General features: G+C 45.0%; 1 protein-coding gene across 4 annotated transcripts in view; it reads right to left on the bottom strand.

The window, feature by feature from the left end:
* The window catches only part of gria2b (glutamate receptor, ionotropic, AMPA 2b), a 202,732-nt gene that overhangs the window by 174,628 nt on the left and 639 nt on the right, over positions 1–27,465 (bottom strand). The gene's annotated exons all lie outside the window — the stretch shown is intronic.

Raw genomic sequence — 27,465 nt, 5'->3', positions numbered from 1 at the left:
TTTATTCTTTACCAACAGTTTTACACTGCATTTATTAAAGGATTTGGATTCTGAAGCTCTGACCTTTAGCCATATTTTTTGGTGTAGTGTTGAAGCTAGCTGGAGAATCAGAGTTATTGCTCGCCGTACGCTACATTCTGACAGAAACCAGTACACTCTGGGTGGACGACGTCAATGTCCATCACCAAGAGTGGCTCAGTAGAACCACTACTGACCGAGATGAAGGACATAGCTGCCAGACTGGGCTTGCGGCAGGTGGTGAGAGATTATACATGAGGGAAAAACACATTTGAACTCATCCTCACTTATCTACCTATCACAGATGCATCTGTCCATGACAGTACTGTTAGCAGTGACCACCACAAAGTCCTTGTAGAGGAAAAGTCCCGTCTTCACACTGAGGACACCCTTCATCGTGTTGTGTAGCACTATCACCGTGCTAAATGGGATAGATTCAGAACAGATCTAGCAGTTCAAAACTGGGCATCAATGAGGTGCTGTGGGCCATCAGCAGAAGAATTGTATTCCCCACAATCTGTAACCTCATGGCCCGGCATATTCCTCACTCCACCATTACCAACAAGCCAGGGGACTAATCCTGGTTCAATAAGGAGTGTAGAAGAGCATGCTAGGAGCAGCACAAGGTGTACCTAAAAATTAGGTGTCAACCTGAGGAAGCTGCAACATAGGACTACATGCATGTCAAACAGCGGAAGCAGCATGCTATATATAGGGCTAAGTGATCCCAGAATCAACGGATCAGATAAAAGCACCGCAGTCCTGCCACATCCAGTCGTAAATGGTGGTGGATCATAAAACAACTAACAGGAGTAGGAGGCGCCATGAATATCCCCATCCTCAATGATGGCGGAGACCAGCATATGCTGCAAAAAACAAGGCTGAAGCATTTTCAACCACCTTCAGCCAGAAGTGCCGAGTGGATGATCCATTTCGGCATTCTCCTGAGGTCCCCACCATCACAGAAACCAGTCTTCTGCCAATTCGATTCACTCCACGAGATATCAAGAAACGGCCGAGTGCATTGGATACAGCAAAGGCTATGGGCTACGACAACATCTTGGCTGTCGTGCTGAAGAACTAGTCGTGCCTATAGCCAAGCAGTTCCAGTACAACACAGGCATCTATGCAACAATGTGGAAAATTGCCCAGGTATGTCCTGTCCACAAAAAGCAGGACAAATCCAAACCGGCCAATTACCACCCTGTCAGCCTACTCTCAATCATCAGCAAAATGATGAAAGGTGTTGACAACAGTGCCATCAAGAAGCACTTACTCACCAATAAACTGCTCACCGAAGCTCAGTTTGGATTCTGCCAGGACCACTCGGCTCCAGACCTTGGTCCAAACATAGACAAAAGCACTGAATTCCAAAGGTGAGGGGAGAGTGACTGCCCTTGACATCAAGGCAGCATTTGACTGAGTGTGGCATCAAGGAGCCTTGCAAAACATAAGTCAATGAGAATCAGGAGAAAAAGTCTCCAGTGGCTGGAATAATATCTCGCACAAAGGAAGGTGGTTGTTGGAGGCCAATGAAAACAGCCCCAGGACATCGCTTCAGGAGTTCCTCAGGTTGGTGTCCTAGGCTTAACCATCTTCAACTGTTCCATCAATGACCTTCCCACCATCATAAAGGTCAGAAGTAGGGATGTTCATTGATGATTGCACAGTGTTCAGTTCCATTCACAACTCCTCATTTAATTAAGCAGTCCGTGCTCGCATGTAGCAAGACCTTGACAACATTCAGGCTTGGGCTGATAAGTGGCAAGTAACATTCATGCGACATAAGTGCCAGGCAATAACTATCTCCAACAAGCTAAAATCTAACCACCACCCTTCAACAGCAATACCATCACCGAATCTCCCACCATCAACATCCTGGGTGTCACCATTGACCAGGAACTTAATTGGACCAGCCACATAAATAATGTGACTACAAAAGCAGGTCAGAGGCTGGGTATTCTGTGTCGAGCATCTCACCTCCTGACTGCCCAAAGCCTTTCCACCATCTACAAAGCACAAGTCAGGACTGTGATGGAATACTCTCTACTTGCCTGGATGAGTGCAGCTCCAACAACACTCAAGAAGCTTGACACCATCCAGGACAAAGCAGCCCACTTGATTGGCACCCCACTTACCACCTTAAACATTCACTCCCTCCACCACTGGTGCTACATGGCTGCAGTGTGTACCATCTACAAGATGCACTGCTACAACTTGCCATAGCTTCTTCGGCAGCACCTCCCAAACCCTCAACCTCTACCACCTAGAAAGACAAGGGTAACAGGTGCATGGGAACATCATCACCGAGTTCGCCTCCAAGTTACGCACCATCCTGACTTGGAAGTATATCGACGTTCCTTCATCATTGCTGAGTCAAAATTCTGGAACTCCCTCCCTAAGAGCACTGTGGGAGTACCTTCACCACACGGACTTCAACGGTTCAAGAAGAAAGTCACCACCACCTTCTCTAGGGCAATTCTCTAGGGGATCCCCAATAAATGCTGGCCTTGCCAGCGATGCCCACATTCTATGAACGAATAATTTAAAAAAAATGCTCATTCTCAATCATATGTTGGGGATTCTGTGGGGCCTTTTAAGGGCCTGAACCTCTGCCATCTGCTAATAATGCCAACAGCATAGGAAGGGACCAAGCCAGGAGCGTGGGGACTGGCAATGCCAGGACTTCCTGCATCCCTGGCCTTGCAGGGACTCAGAAATCCTTGGCAACTGATATGCTCAGTGAAAGCAGTCCTGGGGGTTAAGGCCTTGGTTATAGTTGGACACCTGAAGACTTGCAAGTAAAAAAACCTTATTATTGGCTCCTTTACAAAGGGGACATGGAATAGTCTTTCTAGATCATGGGATGGGAGAACCAGCTCCACCACAAACCACATCTCAGATGCACCCGTAGTAGCCTGTGTACCCATCATTCAAGGGTCAATAGAGGAACCACTCCCTGACCCCAGGAACTTTGGCAGTTCCCAGGCAGCCGCTTCCTGGTACTGCCCTTGGATGCGGTCACTGCCAATTTTGGAGTCGCTATGTGCATATTGTATCACAGTCATCAATAAAGCATTCATTGCTTCGTTTACATAATTCACTGAGTCAACTTAAGTTTGAATTTTGTGATATTCATCAATGTGGTCACAAATGTGATTGTAAATGTTAAAATAAGCCTAGAATATTGAGATAAACATGCTTTTGATTGTTCACTCCTAGTAAACAGTGGCCTGGAAATTGCAGTCGGAGGCTTGCCGTCCGCGTACACCTCTGATGTGCAGGAAAAGTGTGTACTTATCTGCTGTTTCCGGAGCTTCGGGCTCTTGCTTCCTGGGCCTGGAAGCGTATGGCTATGTAAAAACCCACACTTCCCAGGGTCGCAGGTAGTTCACAAGTGTCTCTGAGATCACGTGGGCCAGGCCAACCAATCACAAAAGGGAGATTCCTATTGTGTTTATTAGGATTCCATTTAGGTAAAGAATACTCATAAGCACAATAGAAATCACCTGATAAATACAATTTCACAACACTGAAATAAAAATAAATGATCACAGGTGCAAAATTAATTAAAACACCATTTAATTAAACATTTAAAATAAAATTGTAATTTAAAAAAAATAAATTTCAGCATTTTTAACCAGGACAAAATTGACCTAAACTAATTTTAAATGTTTAAATCACTTTTAAAATGTTATTTCAACATTTACTTTAACCCTTACACTGGGAAAAGGCGGCCTTACACCTGCTTTTACCAGGCATAAGGGTTTTAGGGTATTCGCTGGGCAGTAGTTGGGCAAATAGCCCAACCCTGCGCCAGCAAAAGTGATTTTGTAGCGGATGCGTACAAACTGTCAAGGCAAACCTTGACAGATCGCAAGCTCCGTGTTTTCGCGCATGCCCTTTGCATGCGGAAACCCAGAACTTGCGGGGCACTTACCATGGCATACGCAGCCCCGTAAAATCCGGGCCAGTGTGTTCAAGGAAGGTTGTATAAGACTTATTTGCGAAAACAGCTTAATTGCTGCCATTGGAAACAGATAGATCTTATTACCTCTGGAATCTTAATGTCAGGTTCATTACAAATGCAAGAGTGCTTTAGGAAGAGAAGATAAGATGTCAGTATTGTTCGTTGTCTCATTATTGTTATATAAATAGAATGAAGTGATTACCTGTCCACATATCACATATTGAAAACGCAGCAGAAATGTAGCACATCTGCTGAATTAGAGAAGCTACAAAAGCTATCATTAGCTCAGGATCTTTTCCACCAGCAATGGCAGACGTTACTCTTCATTGAGTTAGCTCATTTCCATTTCTCTGTACAGTAAGCTTATGCATCTGTTATTTACGGCTTACACTTAAACTAGTGCTGATGAATTTCACTCAATCGAGATGCTGATAAATGTGACAGTTTTATATCCACTTGGGTGCTCCAAAGCAGGCACCAACTCTACAAAGTAATGAGTTACCCAATATCTCACAGCAAAAAAAAATCTTGGTAAAAAACAATTTATTAGTCAGTGAATAATATGAATTCACTCATGTCACAAAAGCTCAGAACATAGGTTAATCGACAGCACTCTACAGAAATCTAATGCAATCTGACAAAATTATTTTTTTATTTCTAATTCAGTTTCTTGTACATTTAAGTTTATACATTTTTTCAAAACCAGCAAATATGAGAAAAGTGATATTTTTCCAACTGATAAACAACTGAAAATATTTGACTATAGTTATTCTTTAACAGTAATAACCGCTCCATTAAATAGTGTCAACATATAGATGAAAGTGTGTAAAACAATGGTCAGATATAACAACTGGATTAAATTTCCATGAGTGGTTCCTCCTGCTCGCCCACTGTAACTTCAGCAGAAAATCCATGTAAACCCTGGACAAATAGCGTATACTCCATTTACGACGTAATAGCAGCGCATTTGGAAAGCAGTGACAGGATCGGTCCAAGTCAGCATGGATTTATGAAAGGGAAATTATGCTTGACAAATATTCTAAAAACATTTTCAGGATGTAACTAGTAGAGTGGATAAAGGAGAACCAGTGGATGTGGTGTATTTGGACTTTCAAAAGGCTTTTGACAAGGTCCCACACAAGAGATTAGTGTGCAAAATTAAAGCACATGGTATTGGAGGTAATATATTGACGTGGATAGAGAACTGGTTGGCAAACAGGAAGCAAAGAGTAGGAATAAACGGGTCCTTTTCAGAATGGCAGGCAGTGACTAATGGGGTACCGCAAGATTCAGTGCTGGGACTCCAGCTATTTCAATATACATTAATAATTTAGACGAAGGAATTGAATGTAATATCTCCAAGTTTGCAGATGACACTAAGCTGGGTGGCAGTGTGAGCTGTGAGGAGGATGCTAAGAGGCTGCAGGGTGACGTGGATAGGTTAGGTGAGTGAGCAAATGCATGGCAGATGCAGTATAACGTAGATCAATGTGAGGTTATCCACTTTGGTGGCAAAAACAGGAAAGCAGAATATTACCTGAATGGTGACAGATTAGGAAAAGGGGAGGTGCAATGAGACTTGGGTGTCATGGTACATCAGTCATTGAAAGTTGGCATGCAGGTACAGCAGGCGGTGAAGAAAGCAAATGGCATGTTGGCCTTCATAGCGAGAGGATTTGAGTATAGGAGCAGGGAGGTCTTACTGCAGTTGTACAGGGCCTTGGTGAGGTCCCACCTTGAATATTGTGTACAGTTTTAGTCTCCTAATCTGAGGAAGGACATTTTTGCTATTGAGGGAGTGCAGCGAAGGTTCACTAGACTGATTCCTGGGATGGCAGGACTGACATATGAAGAAAGACTGGATCAACTATGCTTATATTCACTGGAATTTAGAAGAATGAGAGGGGATCTCATAGAAACATATAAAATTCTGACGGATTGCACAGGTTAGATGTAGGAAAAATGTTCCCAATGTTGGGGAAGTCCAGAACCAGGGGTCACAATCTAAGGATAAGGGGTAAGCCGAGATGAGGAGAAACTTCTTCACTCAGAGAATTGTGAACCTATGGAATTCTCTACCACAGAAAGTTGTTGAGACCAGCTCGTTAGATATATTCAAAAGGGAGTTAGATATGACCCTTATGGCTAAAGGGATCAAGGGGTATGGAGAGAAAGCAGGAATGGGGTACTGAAGTTGCATGATCAGCCATGATCATATTGAATGGTCGGCAGGCTTGAAGGGCCAAATGACCTAATCCTGCACCTATTTTCTATGTTTCTATGTTTCTATGACATTGGGCCAGAAGTTGCTGGCAAAATAACAGCAAGTTTAATCGCCATCACCGTTATTACTGTGTAATTCATCCAGCAATTTGTGGTGAGGAAGAGATACCTCGTTGCCACAAATTGCTCCGCCTTTAGTCTCAAAATCTGCAGCTTACCCTCAGCCTCCCCGTTAGCATAAGTATCCTATTAATGACAAGATTTATGTTCGTGTAATGCCAATCAACCTCTCCGGCCCAGAAAGGGAACAACTGAAACTGTGAAGTCTCATTACTATAGATAGTAAATTGTTGTTAGAAATGTTTTTAATTTAAAACTTTTTTTTTCTCATACTGTACTTTCTGTCTCTTTTTCTTCTCTGTCTTACTTCAATCTTTCTTTCCCTCATTTTATTTCTCTTTCTGTATCAGATTTAAGTCTAACTCGCCCCATTTCTTTCTTCGTTGTTCCTCAGTTTATTTCTCAATCCTTAAATCTAATTGATTAAGGAGAAACACTGTTGGCAAGGTCCCAGGTGCCCCGTTGATCTCACCATGCCGTTATCGGCTCACGTTTCCAGCAATTTGAAGCACAAAAATGTTTGAACTGTGAGGTGTGGGAAAGATTAATTAATGGGGTACAATGCGAGATGTCCCGCACCAGCAAATTCTGGGCCATTTTTCTGGGTTTTTTGTGGCTCTTCCACAAAGTTGTACTGAACAAGCAGGAGAATTCCTGCGGAACTTCATCCCCTCATTCTTTATGCAAATTGCAGTAACATTTGAACCTCTCCATTGTGTTGTAACCTAGAGAAGTTGCTCCTATCCATCCATTACTCTACAGAAGTATTGAATGCCTTTTGTGGTGTTCTAAACAAAAAAGTCGTATAAGAGTACAAAAAAGCATTTTCACATTATACATTTTTTTGCATTGTTTGTGGGTAACACACTGGCCATGAAATTGCTTCACCGCAATTTAATCCCAGGATAGTTGCATTGTATTGCATTGCATTAACTTAAATGTGACGTTTCCTCAAAATTGGCAGAAAGTGTAAGGAAATTCAGGACAATATTTTAAGTGATACAGGGGTACTGAAAAAAATTATTGCTGCAAAAACTAATCCAGTTTAATTTAATTTAATTTTACATAAAATGTAAATTTTTTGACCGCCAGCTAGAACGTCATGAGTTTGAATCCTAGGGCCATCTGTCGCTCAAGAACTGCTTCAATACAATAATATAATCGACCCCCCAGTGGAGCTAACAGATGGAGTGCCACAAGCCATTCCATACTGGGAAAGGGAAGGACTAACAGCATCTGATTTGACGCCTTTTGAGAAGCATCTCTTTTTGTCTGTGAAGTGGAATTGACAAAAGCTAGGAGAAGCTCAAGTCAAAAAGTTCCTGACTGCTGGTTGGGTGAGTGGCTTTTATGATGGAGAGAAAGAGAGGCTTTGGCTGAAGAGGCAGAAGTATAAAAGGTTTTACCTGAAGCAATTCAAAGGTAGAAAGTCCATTAAAACATTTCTACTCTCTTTTTAAGACAAATATTTATTTTTAGGATAATTAGGATGTATTCTTATTTATTATACAGCTAAAACTAAGTTATTCTCCCCTGCTTTGCTAAATTGAAAAAAGGTACTTCTCTATGTCTTAAAATTCATCAGAAACCATATAACCCACGTTAACAGAGTGTAGGCTTGATTTAAATGGGGTAAATAGATCGAGATTCACTTGCTTATTGTGATGACCTAATGTCAGCTCATCAGATAAATAAATGACTCCTCTGTGGTTTTGAATTAAGAGCCCACAAGCTACATTTTGCAGTTTTTGCAGGCCAGTCAATGTCATGGCCTAAGTTAAGTGTTTCTGATTTTAGGAATAAGGAAAATGGGGCTCTCAAATGTCCACCTGACTTTCTCTTTTGGTTGGTTTTGCTATTGTCGATACAGAGAAGATTCTTTAGAAAAAAATCTTACCACTGCATGGTCATTGAGGTCAGGTCTTTGGTTGCCTCTCACTTGCACTAAAATAAAGAACCCCATTTTCAACAGAATCCAATCATATGTTTGTGCTACTCAAAAAACAGACATACCAATGCATTTTGCAAAGGTCCCACTTCATCATTATCATCATCAAAGGCAGTCCCTCGGAATCGAGGAAGACTTGCTTCCACTCCTGAAATGAGTTCTTTGGTGGCTGAATAGTTCAATACGAGAGCCACAGACTCTGTCATAGGTGGGGCAGACAGTCGCCGAGGGAAGGGGTGGGTGGGACTGGTTTGCCGCGTGCTCCTTCCACTGCCTGCACTTGACCTCTTCATGTTCTCGCCGTTGAGACTCGAAGTGCTCAACGCCCTCCCAGATGCACTTTCTCCACTTAGGGCGGTGTTTGACCAGGGATTCCCAGTGATGATGTCGCATTTTATCAGGCAGGCTTTGAGCGTGTCCTTGTAACGTTTCCGCTGCCCACCTTTAGCTCGTTTGCCATGAAGGAGCTCTGCATAAAGCACTTGCTTTGGGAATCTCGTGTCTGGCATACGAACTATGTGGCCTGCCCAGCGAAGCTGATCAAGTGTGGTCAGTGCTTCAATGCTGGGGATGTTGGCCTGGTCAAGAACACTGATGTTGGTGCGCCTGTCCGCCCAGGGGATTTGCAGGATCTTGCGGAGACATTGTTGGTGATATATCTCCAGCGACTAGAGGTGACTTCTGTACATCGTCCATGCCTCTGAGCCATACAGGAGGGCGGGTATTACTATAGCCCTGTAGACCATGAGCTTGGTGGTAGATTTGAGGGCCTTGCCTTCAAACACTCTTTTCCTCAGGCGGCCGAAGGCTGCACTTACCCTTCAGATGGACAGGCTCTGGTCAAATATGAGGAAGATATTTAGTGTGTCTAAAACCCCTATCATGGTAAGATGCTACTGGAGAATATATACAGCAACAGCAACTTGCATTTATATAGCACCTTTAACACAGTAAAATGTCCTAAGGTTCTTCAGAGGACCGTTATCAAACAAAATGTGCCCACTATTTCACCTGTCACTTTCAAATGCAGAAAATGATTAAGCACAAATTTTCTATTGCTGTAACTGATGATGGGGAATCTGCTATCTCTGACTAATCAGCTGTAGATATTCATGTCGTGGCTGGAACGTTTACAGCATCTTTCTCTTATGTAAATTTCCAAAACAGTTTTTGTTAAGCAGACTGTGTCTCTAATGAAGTAAAACCTGCATCGTTTAATTTCTGCTAATGAGACTAAAACCCCAATCATGGTAAGATGCTACTGGAGAATATATTCAGCAACCGCAACTTGCATTAATATAGTGTCTTTAACACAGTTAAACATCCCAAGGTTCTTCACAGGACCATTATCAAACAAAATTTGCCCACTATATCACCTGTCACTTTCAAATGTAGAAAATATTCACAATGCTAGACCACCTTGTACAGACTAAACTACTGCTCATATTTATTTATAAATAAAATTATTCACAAAAGAAGACATAAGAAAAATACTTATCATAATAATTGTATGCAAGAACTGGAAGCAGTCCACAGAGGAGTTAACCCTGTTTAAGTGTTAGCTTTCTATGGATCAACTGAAATCATTGCAGCAGAAAACATTTATGCAGTAGCTTCTGACCACTCTCAAAAATGTTGTAAATTGCTTCACATACAATGAATTAGTTTGACGTGCAGTGATTGATGTGTTGGTAAGTAAAACAATATTTTGCATACAGCAAGATCCAGCAAACAGCAATGAAATGAATGGCTAGATTTTTTTGAGGACTGTTGGTTGAGGAAGGAATGTTGACAAGGACTTTTGGAGACTCCTGCCCTTCTTCTCATAATAGTGTCTAGCTAAACTACCAAAACAGCCAGACTTGGTCTCAGTTTCACATCTCATCCAAAGGATGGGACCTCTGACAATACAGCACTTCTTCGAGAATGCACTAGATTATGAGCTCAAGTCTTGGAGTGAGGTTTCAACCTGTAACTTTCCCATTCAGAGACGAGCGTGCACGAGCCAAGCTGATACAGAGACAGGAAAATTTAGCGCAACCATAATTAATGACCATCTTGGGAATTGCTAAACTATGGGGTGAATTTTTGCAGGATTGCTTCCGCTCATTCCCCGTAACTTTGTGGAAGAACATCAGAAATCCTGTAAATACTGTTTAGCCATTTTTACAGGGTTCCCATGGCACTTACATAAAAGGTATGGTGATCGGAAGAACACCAGTGGACATTTACCTCTCGTGTTTTTAAGGGAACTTGAAGAGGAAAGTAATTCAAAAAAAAGAACTGTATTAACGATAAAATATTGCTGTAATGCTTTTATGTAACCTTTAAGGAGGTTGCCACAGTCACAGTTTCATGTTAACTTAAGAAATAGACAATGAGCTATGATCTGGTTAGTGCTCAACCCTCAATATGTTGATTCTTGACACAAGCATTTTTATTGTTTTTATTCACTTTTCTATTGTGAATTTTGTGTTTGGCTGAATATATGATAGTAGGGATCTGGAAAGTGGAATACTTTCTCATTCTAGCACTAAGTGCCAGTGCCAAGCACTCCCACGCCAGTATGGTATGATTAGATAAAAGTGTAAGGCTCTTTCTAATCTGACCTGATAGTATGCCTCAGCCTCAACCTCCAAACGACACCCTCGAGTGAACTAGTGTGACATTTTCCATTTCTCACACGAAGGGAGTGAATTTCCACAGGTTTCTGCCACTCATTCACTGTAACTTCGGCAGAGGAACCACAAAATCCCATATAAATGGCGTAAGCAGCCTTTACGCTGTTTTACCAGGGTGTCCACAGCTCTCCGGGAGATGATCAAGAGAAACCCCCAAGGAAATTCACCCTCTACATGTCTTGTGGTCTCTCTCGGTGAGTTTACTGATTTACTACTATATAAGGGGTAGATTTGTGCCATATGATACGTCCGACCAGGAACTGTGGTAAGAGTCCCCAAATTAATTTTACACAGGAGACAGGGCTAGGTTTTAAATAAAATATACCTGCTCCATAACATTAGTTCTTGAGCAACAAAATGTGTGTCAGAGTGAGGAGCATATTTTAAAGAGGTGCTTTGTATGTCCTCTTAGAGAGAGAAAGAGCTATCCACAATGATTCTACGGGGTAAATGTTATCAATAAACAGAAAACTGGGCAGGCTGTTAATTGGACATGCTGACTTTCTTGACTGACTCTTCAAATAAGGTTCCACATTGAGAGCAATAGCTCATACAATTTAATCTTGTATTATAGATTGGATAATATCCAAGATTATTATAGTGAAGCTCCATTATCATTTGGGTTGCCAATACTTTCACTGAATTTTTATACTGAATGATATTAGGAAAAATTCATAAGTATATGGAAATTATAACTGGTTAGTTTGTATTCACGATAAATCAACCATCTTCTAGAATGAATGACTATCAGCAAATGACAGCAATCAAATCATGCCCGTAATTCTAAAATAGATAACAACTTTTTTACATTGATATGAAATGATTTTGGATGCACATCAATGTCTTAATATAACTCAAATCAGTGATCTGACTCCTGAGCACAGGCAACAGTTGAGTGACCACCTCTAGTAGGCTACCTCATACTGGTGTTGACTAACCAAAGCCCCTTTTTAAAAGTGCTCAGGTGGCATAGAAACATAGAAAATAGGTGCAGGAGTAGGCCATTCGGCCCTTCAAGCCTGCACCTCCATTCAACAAGATCATGACTGATCACCCACTCCAGCACCTGCCCCCCACGCCCCCTCCACACCCCCCGACCCCCCCAGCCGCAAGGACCACATCCAACTCCCTCCCGAACACATCCAATGAACTGGCATCAACAACTCTCCGTGGCAGGGAACTCCACAGGCCAACAACTCCCCGAGTGAAGAAGTCTTTCCCAATCCCAGCCCCAAGCAGCCCACCCCCCATCCCAAGAGCATGCCACCCCCCCGGCTCCGGACTCACCCAACACCGGGAACACTCCCCCCGCACCCAACTCGCCCCGTCCCGTCAGAATCCTTCCCAAATGCCGAACACCCCCGGATGTCGAGCCCCCAGCCCCGGCCACCCCGGAGCCACGCCCCCGCGACGCCAATCACATCACATCCACCAACCACCATCTGCGCAGTCCACTCCACTCTGAACACTCCCCGCACCGAGGCACAGAGCCCCCAGGCCCGACCCTCCAACACACTTCGCCCCCCCCCCACAAGACCTTCGCTGTAATGTGGCCCCTCTTGTCCCCCACCCTGGGTTTCTCCGCCCCCACCTCCACCACTCTCTCCTCCATCCCACGCCCCCGTCTCCCCTCAACTTCCCTCTGCCTCCCCGCACAGGCTCCCATCTTGGGGGCGGTAACCTTCTGGGACAGGGAATTTTAGCCCCCAGCGTGGAAGTCCTGCTCCCGCCGCAGAATTGGCCTTACCACCCCTCAATGGAAGCGGAGTGCAATTTCCCACACTCTACTTCCTTTGGGGGCAGTTACCAGGGCACGACTGGATGCTTCTGTGACAGTTTGAACTGGTGCTCTCCACTCTCCCATCCTGTGGCCAGTTGGACGTTTTGAAATTGTTATTTGTGCATAAAAATTAGCTGAGGGAATGCAGTTCTACGGGTCCATCCTTTGTTGCTGAGCTCAATGCTACCAGCAGCAATGGGCAGTTAGCAGTATAACTCAATTCTGCTAGCTGTCCTTTGCAGTATACAGATACCAATATGAGGCCTGTATTTACAGTGTAATGGCAGTCTTAGGGTTTCTAAATGCTGTATTTATGTCTTGTCATCTCCCAAATCATTTGGAACCTACTTTTAATTATTTGTCCTTTTCCTAACAGACTGGATAAGATTATGTGGGACTGCCTCTCCTTGATTTGTGGACACATCCAAAGACAAAGGTTCAGAGATCTTTATCACTTGGCTACCAAGTACGTTTCAATCAATAAGATAGTGGGGCAGAAATGGTTGTTACCATGTCTATTACCACGACTGTAGTAATACCCGCCCTCCTGTATGGCTCAGAGACATGGACCATGTACAGTAGACACCTCAAGTCGCTGGAGAAATACCACCAACCATGTCTCCGCAAGATCCTACAAATCCCCTGAGAGGACAGACGCACCAACATTAGAATCCTCGACCAGGCTAACATCCCCAGCATTGAAGCACTGACCACACTTGATCAGCTCTGTTGGGCAGGCCACATAGTTCGCATGCCAGACACGAGACTCCTAAAGCAAGCGCTCTACTGGAACTCCTTCACGGCAAACGAGCCAAAGGTGGGCAGCGGAAACATTACAAGGACACCCTCAAAGCCTCCCTGATAAAGTGCAACATCCCCACTGACACCTGGGAGTCCCTGGCGAAACACCGCCCTAAGAGGAGGAAGTGCATCCGGGAGGGCGCTGGGCATCTCGAGTCTCGTCGCCGAGAGCGTGCAGAAATCAAGCGCAGGCAGCGGAAAGGGCGTGCGGCAAACCAGTCCCACCCATCCCTTCCCTCAATGACTATCTGTCCCACCTGTGACAGAGACTGTGGTTCTCTTATTGGACTGTACAGCCACCTAAGAACTCATTTTAAGAGTGGAAGCAAGTCTTCGTCGATTCCGCGGGGCTGCCTATGATGATATCTGATGCATCTCACTTCAGGAACCTTTTCATGGTTGTTACACATAACAACTAAAAAGAAAAATATGATGTCGTCAATTAGAGAAGAGACAGAACATTTTAGGTCAGCATCAAATGACTTGAGCATTTAGTGACCCCCAAAAAGGTTTTGGACAGGTATAAATTCAGTACATTTCTGAAATTTATATGAATTACTGAGTGTGTTATATGTTATGCTTTCAGTTAAATAACTTCACATTATTGATCAAGAATCTTGCAGTGGTTGTACCACAACTGTTAATCCTAAAGGAGGAGATTGTCATGTACTAAGAGAATGGGGAATCTTTGATAGCTGATACTTGTAAAAAGAAACAAAAATCAGAATAAAGTTGTCCACCAATTGAACAATGTGCATAGCATAAAAAATATTAGATGTCTAGGACCGATTCGAAGGCAGTGATCTTATCTCAGTGCTCAGATGACAGTTACAAACCACCCTAGCTGCTCTGTCATGATATATATCATATGAGATTACTGCCTTTGACTCACTCCTGTTGGAGTAAACAGTTACCTTCACACTCAACTTTTTCATTGCCCTCCATGTTGCCCTCCCAGCTCCAGCCTACAATTCATCTAGAACTCCACCACCCACATCCTATCCCACACAAAGGCTGAAATCTTTACCTGAACATTGGAGTAGGTGTGTCTGGGCTGCGTAGCAGGTCACCATCCCAAAGATTTCAACAGCGCATTCTGCACTGCACGTTTATCTCAAGTGCACCAATTGAAAGAGTTATGTGGCTTTCCCAACCAATTAAATGAAGTGGGTCTGATGACGTCACCGATGACTTGTTTCCAGCGTGGATATTTAAAGCAGCCTTTCACACATCTCATTTGAAGGTTGCTGTAGGAGGGATAAAGGTGCTTTGAAGAACTACACATTGCTGCATAAGACCGAGATTTCTGTGCTGGTCCAGGAAGTAAGAGCACACAGGGAGTTCCTCTTCTCTGTGGATGGCCAAAAAAGACCAGCAAAAGACACAAAGAGGGCATGGCTAATGATCGCGGAGGAAGTCAGCAGCAGGGATATGGTGAGGAGAACGTGGATCCAGTGTCACAAAATATTCAATGATCTCATGAGGTCAGGAAGGCTGAGTGCAATGCCACATTCACCTACATGCTGATGTGCCTGTCACCCCAACCCCATCTCTCTGCCTTTCTAAGCCTATTCCTCACACCAACCTACCTTGCAAGGTACACCCATCCCTCACTATGCACCTACTCGCATCCCCATCTAACAAAACCACCCCTCACACTCACCCTCATCCCAATCATAGCAAGTAACACCACAGAAGGAGACCATTAGGCAATGTCACGTCACTCCCTTATAGTCACCCTCTACAGATTCCTTACACTCATTCCATCGCTCTCACTAAAAGTTCTCTTCTTTGCCTCCCTGCAGGGGAAGAGAACCCACAAGAAAACGGAGAGGCAGTGAACTGGAGGTGGCCCTCCATATATTCACAAATTAAACTCTAACGAGAAATCTCTGGAGTTGCAGAGCTGCTGGCGCTGGGAGATGGAGAGAGGGGAACATCCCACAACCTGGTGACAGAATTACATCTTATACAGCCACATGGCATACAGCAGTCACTCATATGGGGACTGATGTCAGCAGCCAGTGAAATGTCATCATGTGCATAATGGTAATGTTACATATTCTTATCATAAGAATTCTAATTCATCTCTTTACTCTCCCACAGGCCCATCAAGTGCCACCCTCCCATCCCACTATCTAGTCGCAGGAGGAAGATGACTCCTCAGAGGAGCCGCCACTCTCTGAGAATGCACCATCAGCAGACCCAAGCGCACACAGCACCTGTGTAAATACACACACCTCAGTGGATCCTGTGTGAGAGAGAATAGTGTTGTCATCTAGTGTCTCACACATCACAAGTGAGTAAGAGCAGATGGTGGAGACAGGGGCAGCAGTGGAGTGTCCTTGCCAGAGGGCGCTGGACGCTCCAAGCTTTGCTGAGTTGCATGCAGACGCTGAACCTCAGGGGCCATTGAGAAAAAGGGTGATCTTGGAGGAGCAGCAACGCGCGAGGCTCTGGCAGCTTTAGCAGCTGCGATGTGTGTAACTGTACAGAAAATGGAGGAGTCCATCTTCAACATGAGCACCACCATTTCGCAGGCGATGGCGACGATGTGCTGTTCCATGGAAAGGATGGCTACTTACATGGAGCAGCAAATGCGCCAATCCAACGAAAACATACTTGCTGTGAACAACAGGAGGAGCAGTATTTGGCGGGGCCCTCACAGGCTCCAAAGAAGCAAGAGTAAATGAAAAAAAGACACAATCCTAGATACACAAGTGTATGCATGTGGGTGTATGAAAAAATATTCGTGTTAAGTTTCAGTTATATTAATGATGCACATCCATTTATTTCTTTGCACAACTTTGCAGTCTTGTCCATTTCTGCCTGCTACCTAGGAAGTGGCTTTTTTACTTGGAGTGATGGTGAGACATTACTTAACCTCGAGCAATGGAAGTTTTGGTGAAAGGAATGGCTTGGTTATTGTAGGACTGTTTTATGAATGAGTCATGACAACTGCCAGGGAATTTGGTGCACACATGCATGATGATCTTTTAATGGTTGCATACGAGCTGCACTTTGAGGGAGTGGAAGCCCTTGCGATTCACAAACACTCCTGGGTGATCTAGGGTGCGTTGATGGCCACATGTGTGCAGTCAATGACGCCCTGTGCCTGTGGGAAGCCAGCCAGAGCTGCAAAGCCGAGCGCCCGCTCAGTAACATTGGCTTCATCTGTGGCAAAGTTTACATAATTGGCTGACTTATGAAACATCGGTGACCAGTGTGATGCATCTGTTGACGGCCTATCCCGCAAATGTCTGCTGCAGATCCTGGATGGAGCCTGAGGCGAAGAAGTTGAGGCCTTGGTGACTTTGACAGCCACTGGTAAGACACGTCCATCAGGACCTCTGGGCAGCAGTTCGTTCCAGCAAGCTATAAATGTCTACGATGACCTGGCATGATAGCCTGAGCCTCCTGAAGCACTGCTGCTCAGTCATGTTGAAGAAGCTCATCTTCTGCCGTACACCCTGTGTTGGAGGTATCGCCTCTGGCGAGTTGCAACCCTGTGCTTTATCCCCTCTCGCCTGTGGAGCATGAGGTTGGTAAGGAGAAGGCTGCTGCTGCTGCTAGTGTGACTGGTGTTGGTGGTACTGAGGTTCATCTTAGTCCAATTCTGAGGTCCAAGGTATAAGCGGCATCCATGCTGATCTAATTGATGCCAGGTAAAGTGGAGATCAGAGGCGCAATCCTTCAGTGTTGTGATAGCTACTAGCAATGTGGTGCGAGTGGCTTCCAAGATTGTAGAAATGACCTGCAAACTCCTGGCAGCTAAATCTCTGCACAAAATGGTGTCAGCCAGAGCCTTTCCTTAAGCAACGAAGCAGGTGTAAGCTGTAAGAATTGGTGTGCCTTTTCAAGCTGTCACTTAAAGAACTCACACAATGGCCATTGAGCTTTCGCCTTCCCTTTACAGGCGAGGTTCCCGAGGTGCATGAATACTGTGTGCAACAGATTAAAGCCAAAACCTGGTTAAAAATTCAGTTAAGGGACTGTAAACGAGCAGTTAACTACCTCAATGCGGTCGCCCGCCACTTCCGAGCGGGTCCGTGGCATGCCTCAAAACAGCCCAAGTTAAAGGCGGAAGGTGACGGCGGGTTCCTGACGAGCTGTTAATTTCCATGTTTTTAACTGCTGACCCACCCCAAACCCGTACACTCGGCAATGGGAAAGTTCCAGCCAAAGACTCACCTGTCAACCCGAGTGCGTCAACTTCAAAATTGCCGTTCACATCTACAAATACCTCTACAGCATTGGCCCTCCATACCTCTGCAATCTGCTCCAATCCAGTTTGCATGCTCTGCCCTTTGTTGTACATACCCAATCCTTACACTCTACAATCAGCAGCAGAGCCTTCCTCTATCTTGTGCCCCCCCCCCACCCCTCCGCCTCACACAAACACACTCTACTGGAAGTTTCCTCTGCTATCTTGCATCTTTCCCTGTTGTGTATGGAGAAAGAGTCAGACTGAACACTATGAGTTCAAAGTAAAGTGTGACCTTAGTCTTTTGTTGCAGGTCTCCACTGCCACTCCAATCTGTGAATCCTCCTTAAATACCTGTGCTCCCAAGGGATTATGGGATCCCTTGGGACTCCAGGGGATGAGCCCTCTGATGGCTATATAGAATAAATACAAGTCCACATATAAAACAACACTCCCCCCGTAAAGTCAATAGTGTAACTATTTACAATGTGAGTCGATCTGGGGCCCTTCTTGCCCTGGTTGATCGTCTCAGTGTGAAAGTTGGTATTGTTGAATCATTTGTTGGGCCCTCGCTGGGCTGCTGTGCAGCTGGCCTTGCTGGGCTGCCTGATGTGTTGGGCCCTGCAGGGCTGCTGTGGATGATGGGTTTTGCTTCGTGGTCAAACATGGTGCCGGTTGCCACTGGTGTGTATGTTGGCGGATCAAAAAAGGTCGGGTCCAAGATGGGTTGCTCAGGGTAGTCCGTGAATCTGAGTTTGATTTGGTCCAAGTATTTCCGGTGAATGAGTCCATTTGAAAGTTTGACTCAAAACACCCTGCTCCCCTCTTTGGCCACGACAGTGCCGGGAAGCCACTTGGGACCTTGTCCATAATTTAATACAAAAACAGGATAATTGATTTCAATCTCGCATGACATATTTGCGCTATCATGGTATGCACATCATGCTGCCTGCTCTCTACCTGTTCATGTAGATCAGGGTGAACTAACGAGTGTTGTCTTAAGTGCTCTTTTCATGAGAAGTTCAGCAGGTGGGATCCCAGTGAGTGAGTGGGGTCTCGTGCGGTAGCTAAGCAGGACTCGGGATAGGCGAGTCTGCAGTGAGTCTTCAGTTACCCTCTTCAAGCCTTGCTTGATGGTTTGCACTGCTCTCTCTGCCTGACCATTGGACGCTGGTTTAAACGGGGATCCCGTTATGGGTCATGAATTCTTTGAACTCAGCACTGGTAAAACATGACCCGTTGTCGCTCACCAGGACATCGGGTAAGCCGTGAGTGGCAAACATGGCCCACAGGCTTTCAGTAGTGGCAGCGGACATGTTAGCCGACATTATCTCACATTCAATCCACTTGGAGTCCACGTCTACAACCACAAGGAACATTTTATCCAAGAACGGGCCTGCATAGTCGACGTGTACCCTAGACCACGGTTTGGAGGGCCAAGACAATAAACTTAGCGACACATCCCTGGGTACATTGCTTAACAGCGGGCATGTATTACATCTGTGAATGCAGGAGTCCAAGTTCACATCGATACCGGGCCACGACGCGTGGGATCTGGCTATTGCTTTCATCATTACGATGCCTGGGTAGGTATTGTGGAGGTCATTGATGAAGGTGTCTCTGCAATTCTTGGGGACCACTATTCGATTGCCCCACAAAGGCAGTCTGCCGGTATAGACATGTCATCTTTGCGCTGCTGGAATGGCTTTCTCTTCCTGCATTTCCACTGGGACACTGGACCAGCTCCCTTGAAGCACACAGCTTTTGACTAGAGATAATAAAGGGTCCTGGCTTGTTCAGGTTTTGATCTTCCGGGTAGTGACGGGTGATTGTTCACTCTCAAATGCTTCCATAGTGGGCAATGGCAGCCTACTGAGAGCAACGGCGCAGTTTTCTGTGCCTGGCCTGTGGCGGATGGCATAGTTGTATGCGGACAACGTGAGCGCCCATCTCTGGATGCGGGCCGATGCATTGGTATTTATCCCTTTACTCTCGGAAAACAGGGATATAAGTGGCTTATAGTCAGTTTCCAATTCGAATTTTAGCCCAAACAGGAATTGATGCATTTTCTTTTCCCCATAGACACACGCTAACGCTTCTTTTTCAATCGTGCTGTAGGCTCTCTCAGCCTTGGACAGACTCCTGGATACATAAGCAACCGGTTGCAGTTTCCCGAAATCATTAGCTTGTTGCAATACACATCCGACGCCATATGACGACGCATCACATGCTAGTACCAAACGCTTACATGGATCATACAACACAAGCAATTTGTTTCAGCATAACAATTTTCTCGCTTTTACAAAGGCATTTTCTTGGCTTTTGACCCAAACCCTTTTTCATAGTAAGACATGTAGTAGTTCTAGCAGTGTGCTGAGACCGGTAAGAAGTTACAAAATTAGTTCAAGAGTCTCAGAAACGACCGCAGCTCCGTCACGTTCTGTGGCTTTGGTGCGTTCTCAATTGCCTCTGTCTTCGCGTTAGTGAGCCTGATGCCGTCCGCTGCAATTCTCCTTCCCAAGAACTCCACTTCAGGCGCCACGAGCGTTTCAACATGAGCCTCACGTGGTTGAGTCAACTAAGAACCTCCTCCAGGTTCTGCAGGTGCTCGACTGTATTCCAACCTGTGACCAAGATGTCGTCCTGGAAGACCACGGTGTGCGGGACTGACTTCAGTAAACTTTCCATGTTTCTCTGGAATATCGCCGCCACTGCTCGGATTCCAAATGGGCATCTGTGACCTTTGTGCGTGTTGATGCAGGTGAAGGTCGTCGATGATTCCTCCAGTTCCTGTGTCATGTAGGCTGAAGTCAGATCCAGCTTCGTGAACGTCTTTCCTCCCGCCAGCGTTGCAAAGTGGTCGTCGGCCTTTGGTAGTGGGTATTGGTGCTGCAGGGAGAAACGATTGATTGTTACTTTGTAATCGCCACAGATTCTGACGGTGCCGTCTCCCTTGAGGACTGGGGCAATAGGACTGGCCCACTCGCTGAACTCGATCGGTGAAATGATGCCCTCTCTTTGCATCTGGTCTAGCTCAATCTCTATCCTTTCTCTCATCATGTACAGTACTGCTCTCGTCTTGTGATGGATGGGTCGCACCTCCGGAATTAGGTGGATCTGCACTTTTGCTCCTTGGAAATTCCCGATGCCTGGTTCGAACAGCGAAGGAAATTTAAGACCCGGGCACACGAAGTGTCGTCAGCTGGCGATAGCGCTCGGACGTTGTCCCAGTTGCAGCGTATCTTTCCCCGCCAGGTCCTGCCGAGCAGCATGGGCCCATCACCTGGTACCACCTAGAGTAGTAGCTTGTGCACCACTCCATCATAGGAGACCTTTATGGTAGCTCTGCTGATTACAGGAATCAGTTCTTTAGTATAATTTCTTAGTTTTGTGCGAACTGGAGTTAAGACTGGCCTTGAGGCCTTGTTGCACCACAACCTTTCGAAAGTCTTTTTGCCCATGATGGACTGGCTCGCACCGTTGTCCAGCTCCCTTGACACCGGGAGTCCATTTAGTTCAACATTCAGCAGTATTGGGAGACAATTTGTGGTGAATGTGTGCACCCCATGTACCTCTGTCTCCTCTATCTGAGGCTCTGGTTCATCGTGATCCTCCATGGATCTGTCCTCCTCTGCAACATGGTGGTTTGCAGGTTTAACAGGCTTTGCAGCTCACCTGCACACTCGTTGGAGGTGTCCCATTGTTCAACAGCCCTTGCAAACATACTCTTTGAATTGGCATGAATGGAAGCGATGATCACCCCCCACAGCGCCAACAAGGTGTTAATGGCCTTGCATTCATCACCCTTGATGGTGGACTCTGATTCATCTGCTGACATGCTGCTGCAGGTACGTGTGACCTGCCCTGTACATTACGATTCGAAAACAACATCACTTTGTTCACAGTACTTGTAGCAGCAATTGGGTGCTGAGAAATTTGCTTCATATTGTCACTGGTGGCAATGAACGCCTGGGCTATCGCTGTGGCCTTACTCAAGGTTGGGGTCTCTACAGTCAAATGTTTGCGAAGTATGGTTTCGTGGCCAATGCCAAGTATGAAAAAGTCTCTGAGCATATACTTCAAATATCCTTCAAATTCGCAATGTCCTGCAAGACGTTTTAGTTCAGCAACATAACTCGCCACTTCCTGGCCTTCAGACCTTTTGTAGGTGTAGAACTGGTACCTCGCCATCAAAACGCTTTTCTTCGGGTTCAAATGCTCTCGGACCAGTGTGCACAAATCGTCGTATGATTTCTCCGTGGGTTTTGCTGGAGTGAGCAGGTTCTTCATGAGGCCATACGTTGGTGCCCCACAGATGGTGAGGAGGATTGCCCTTCGTTTGGCAGCGCTCTCTTCCCCATCTAGCTCGTTGGCCACGAAGTATTGGTCGAGTCGCTCCACAAAAGTTTCCCAATCATCTCCCTCCGAGAATTTCTCCAGGATGCTCACTGTTCTCTGCATCGCTATCTGTATCTCATCGCCAGTTGTTGTGTATGGAGAAAGAGTCAGACTGAACACTGTGAGCTCAAAGTAAAGTGTGACCTTAGTCTTTTATTGCGGCACTCCAGAGTGCCACTCCAACCTGTGAAGCTTCCTTAAATACCTGTGCTCCCAAGGGATTATGGGATCCTTTGGGACTCCAGGGGATGAGCCCTCTGGTGGCTGTACAGAGTAAATACAAGTCCACATATATAACACTCCCCACCTTCAAAAACCACTTAAAACTTCCTTCTTTGACTATGCCTTGAGCGACCTTCGCTATTCCTCTGCTTAATCCTGTTGGGTCACAGGGATTCTCCTACTCATCGCTATATTTCCAGGATTTTTGCGGCTCTTCTATCGAAATTACACCAGACAAGCGGGAGAGCCCTTGTGGAAATTCACCCCATAATGCTGTTGGTTCTCTGGCAGGGTGAATATGTGGATAATACACTTCTCCCTCGTCCAGCAGTACGTCTCCCCACTCCAATCATGACCTACCTCAATCCACAATACTGCTGAATCTCAGCTCAGCCAAAACAGGCTCACGCGGTGCTGCTGAGAATGACCATGCTAGCACTCCTCCTATCCTCCTGTCTGCCAACAGACTGCTCCCTTCCCACAAGGAAGGCCGCCAGCAGGGGCAATCATTTTGTTTGGATTGGAACATTAATATAGCCTGGCTGCTGGAGGAGGGGAGCAAAGAGGAAGAAACGACAAACTTGGTGAGAAAAATATTAGATAAACAATTGGTTCTTCACAGATGCAGGAAGTTCATACACTCCATTGAATACTCTCTCCGAGTTCTGTAGGTGGCTTGATTCTCCTCGCACCACTTTCAGATATAATTAAAATTGGCTGTGACTGTTCATGGTTTTTACTATAATTTTCCCGACTTTATATATTTACCATGACTATTCCATGATTTTCCCACAAACTGACCATAATAAAATTGCAGCCTGACAATGACTAATGAGATGATTGTTGTACACTGTTCTCAAGAATGACCTCATATTACCATTTTGTTGTCATTCTGTGGCTTTGCTTGTACAGCATTAATAAAGAGCAGTTAAGGCTGTCCTGATGGATCAATGAGTTTATGCAGCTATAGCTAAGTCACACGGACCAGGGAGGTCCCTCGTTCAATCACAGATCCATGATGAGCTGATCTAGTTGAGATGGTGGTAAGGATGCTGCAAGTGGCCTCTGCATCCCAAGGTTGGGGATAAATAAACCAGCCTGTGTTCCTGTGCTATCCAACAACCCCTACTGGAAGTGTGTGTGTGTGAGTGTTTGGTGAGGGCAGGACTGGATCAATTGTCTCGATTTTCATGGGGGCATGGCGGAGAGGGGGTGGGATAATGGGCTTGCAGCAGGCCATATCAACTTTAACTACAGGGCCTGATTTGCATTTGTAGCCTCTGTATCCTGCCCGCAGCCAGCCAGATGGAGAGGCTAGCTGGCTGCGGACAGGTACGCCTGCGGCACTAGGCCGCACAGAGGTGGGATTGGGTGGGGGTCGGTGCCAGCTTCTGGGGACCCAGTATGTGTGTGTGGGGGGGGGGGGGTCCGGGAAGCCCATCGGAGGCCTCGTGGGGTAGGTCACCGATTGCAGGGGGTGGTCTAGGCAGGAACCCTGGATCCAGGAAGTAAATGTCGAGGCACTTACCTCCTGGATGCAGCAATCCTCGCCTTGCTGTAAGTGCCGAGTTTTAAGAAATGTGTAAAACCCGACCAGATAGAGTTAAAAACAAAATGGTAGTTAAAGAATGTAATATTGAAATTCTGGGAGGGGTTTGGCTGCTGGCCCCCATCCCGCCTCCTTTGAAACCAGAAGTGGGCGGGTTGGAGGTGGGGTCAGGTCGGGATTCCGATTTTTAGTATCCCCTGTTTTTTTGCAGGTAAAAATTGTCCCCACGGACTCAATGCGATGTTAGATCTGCCCAACTCTCCTAGTAATGATATTACTGTTAGTTCAGTTCTGCTTCTTGACTCCGAAGCTGCTGTGGAGGTTAACATTTGCTGAACGCTTGTCATTTTACTCAAGATTCACACACTCGCTGTAATCCGCACTACATTCATGTTTTGACGTATCTAATGGGGACTTGTAAGCAACTTTAGAATCAAAATAATTCCCTGTAATAATTGACATGATTTACTGATAAGATTATGGCGATCAGATAGGAAAACGTGAAAGAAAGTTTGTCGGGGCAATCCAACAAAGTTTAGCATTTATACATTACATCCATTAGCAATTGGTTATTAATAACCGCGTTTTGCTGAAGATTGTGTTAGTATTTAGAATTTTGTAGGCGCGAAATCGGCATGCAATCGCAGCATTTTGATCATGAGAATAGCGAGGGAGGACCTCGCCATTCAGACAGTGCAGTGTGTGGACAGATTTTTAAAATGCTCTGCATCCCGGATCTAATCATTCAAAGTACCGTTTAAAAATCTAGCTAAAAAGTTGCCTTTGTGACAAAGATATAAAGTTCCACGTTTAACAAGCCGATGCCGAATTTGATATGAGGAATACCCTCCTGCAGTTTGAAAGTTCCGAGAGTTTTTGATCTGTTGCTGGGGTGAAATGAAGTAAGGTGTGAGGAGGCTGGTGTGGATTATAAACACTGGCACGGATCTGATGGGCCGAATGGTCTGTTTCTGTAAAATTCGGTGTAATTTTCTTCTGACACCAGTCTGCCCCCTGGCGGTACGTGAGCAGACTGCGTCCTCTGCAACTGTTCGGACGGAGCGACAATGCGGGAATTGGTGCCTCCGCGGTATCTAAGATCAAATGAATCTTGCACTGTTAAGATTCCGAGCACAACTACTTAATGGAAATGTCTTAGGATGACAACTTAATGTCAATGATACATTGCATTCAGATTCCCTTAAAGACAGCGAGTTTATTTTTCAAATCTGTGATTGCAAGGGACTGTCTATTTTGCAATCTGATACGTTGAATTGAATGTTAGTTTGTGCCGAGCTGACACATTCACACACCGGAGACCAGCCATTTTATGAAAGTGGACTCCTGACAGCTCACACACACGGAGGATTTTCTTTTTGTTCATCGGATCTCATGAACACTGAAGCACTGGACCAGATGACAGACAATCTGCACTTGGCTCAAACGTGACCTGTGAAGATTGTATTGCAAGCGGTCCTTTAACTTACACGTTCAGACACTATGTCATTAATCAGCGTCCTCCTCTGATTTATAAATAGATGGATCTAAACATCTGTAAAGATAGCTGGAACTCATGTAATCGTCTCCTTGTGATGAAGCCCATGGACCAAAATATGTCTGAAGAATAGGGTCGGTGAGAGGCTTTGTAGCGAATCTGATGATTTCAGTCCCCATCTCCATCCAAACCCTCAGATTACCGTGACGTGCATCGGGTACTTTGCCCAATTAACATTTTTACAACAGTAAAAAGGAACTTGGTGTACTGCACAGAGAACTAAATGTGTCGCATTAATATTCATAATCCCCTCCAACATACATCCACCGTGTCATTTGAAATGACAGAAGGAGCGTGGAGATCCATGGAAATATTTTATTCCAGCACTGTGTGAAATTGTCTCACGCCTCCGCCCGCATACCTTAATATTATCCTGGTAAGAGTGAAATGGTCTCATTTGTTTCAAGTGAGGACGCGTGGCTGTCTTATAATTTAATTTCCACTGCATCTCCGCGAATCAAGATGTTCTTATTTGTAACTGGCACAAAAGTTGTTAGAACGATTTCTCCCCATTCACACGAAGTGGGTGGCAATTCAAAAAACACAGCAGTAATTCATTGACACATAAACATTGACAACTGATCGTCAATTTCAGGAACACATTTCTAAAAATTGGTACAATTATATAATCAGAAACACGCCTTCTGGAGAAAGGTGGGTCAATTAAAAATCGTAGCGTCCCCTTGAAATCCCATTAAGTTCAGATCCGGACGTCTTTTCCGAACTTTGGTTTTAGCTTTGGACTTTAGATATGTTGTTTGTTACTTCTTAAATATATGTAAGTGAAGTCAGTTTAGTTCCTGCAGCCTCGCACAGAGATACAACATCGCATCCAGCCAGTCCCCTCGGCAGCCAGCATCCATTTAAGTAATTGCACACAAAGCTACGCCGAAAAGCTAACAAACTCAACACAAAGCAAGTTAAAATGCACATATGAGACGTGACTTAAGGTTCACAAGACATGAGCACAGGTACATTATTGGTTTGTATAGTACAGCAGAGCTGGACAAAGATACCCTTCCCCGGCGTTGCAAGCTTCTCCTCAGTGACTCGGAGAGATGCTCATGTAGCTCTTTCTATAATGCTGTGTGATAATCTGGTGCAGTGAAATTTACTCGCCTCCCTCCCATCACCACCATTTTCAGCAACGTATAAAACATATGGCCTCTTATTAAATCAATTGTGCGGTTGAATATTATCTGTTTTTACTCGGGAGGATACAGCTAACTCTTCCTATTCTAGTGAAAATAATAATAAGCACTAGCATGTTACAGAGATCCAGTTGTAAACCAGTTTTATCCAGGGTGCAGGTCGGTATCTATATTTAATTTATCCATATTCCTCGACTAATGCTGCTTTTGTCTCATGTATGTATTCTGCACTGACTCGGTGGGCTCAATGCTTGTTATACCACTGCAGTGGTGTGACGTCAGCAGTATATCGCTCACTTTGTGATGTGACCTCTCAGCGTGACATCAGAAAGTAACTATAAATTATAATGACTTTAACATTCGGTTTTGTGATAGTGACAGTGGTATAAGCAATAACCGGTGTCATGTCTGTCCTGATAATTAATTCTGGGACGAGACCTAATGGTCCACTTGCTGACTCTGTCGCTGGTTAGTTATTGGGAGTGTGACTCGTCCTATATATAATACAATACTGGAGATCTTGTCTTCCAGACAGCGAACCAATTGCCATTTGTAATGGTCGTGTTATCAAATATGAAGGGTGCCTGGGGGAAAGACAGTTCATCACACAGACACCACGCGCTTGCACCCAACCATTGGAATGGACATACATGATTTTTTTGAAATCGACCTTTGAGGAGTACGACACTTTACTTTCCCAGACATACACTGTAAAGCAGCCTAGCACAGAGAAATACAGCATCGCATCCAGCCAGTCCTCAAGTTCAAGCAGATCAATATTAAAATAAACGCTAGGTTAGCTGTCCCTGCCGCTCATGCTAAGGGACCCAAGCATTCCAACAGAT

Source organism: Pristiophorus japonicus, chromosome 2 (genome assembly GCF_044704955.1).
Source record: "Pristiophorus japonicus isolate sPriJap1 chromosome 2, sPriJap1.hap1, whole genome shotgun sequence".
NCBI classification, from domain to species: domain Eukaryota; kingdom Metazoa; phylum Chordata; class Chondrichthyes; family Pristiophoridae; genus Pristiophorus; species Pristiophorus japonicus.
This window is presented reverse-complemented; position numbering and strand designations above follow the sequence as displayed.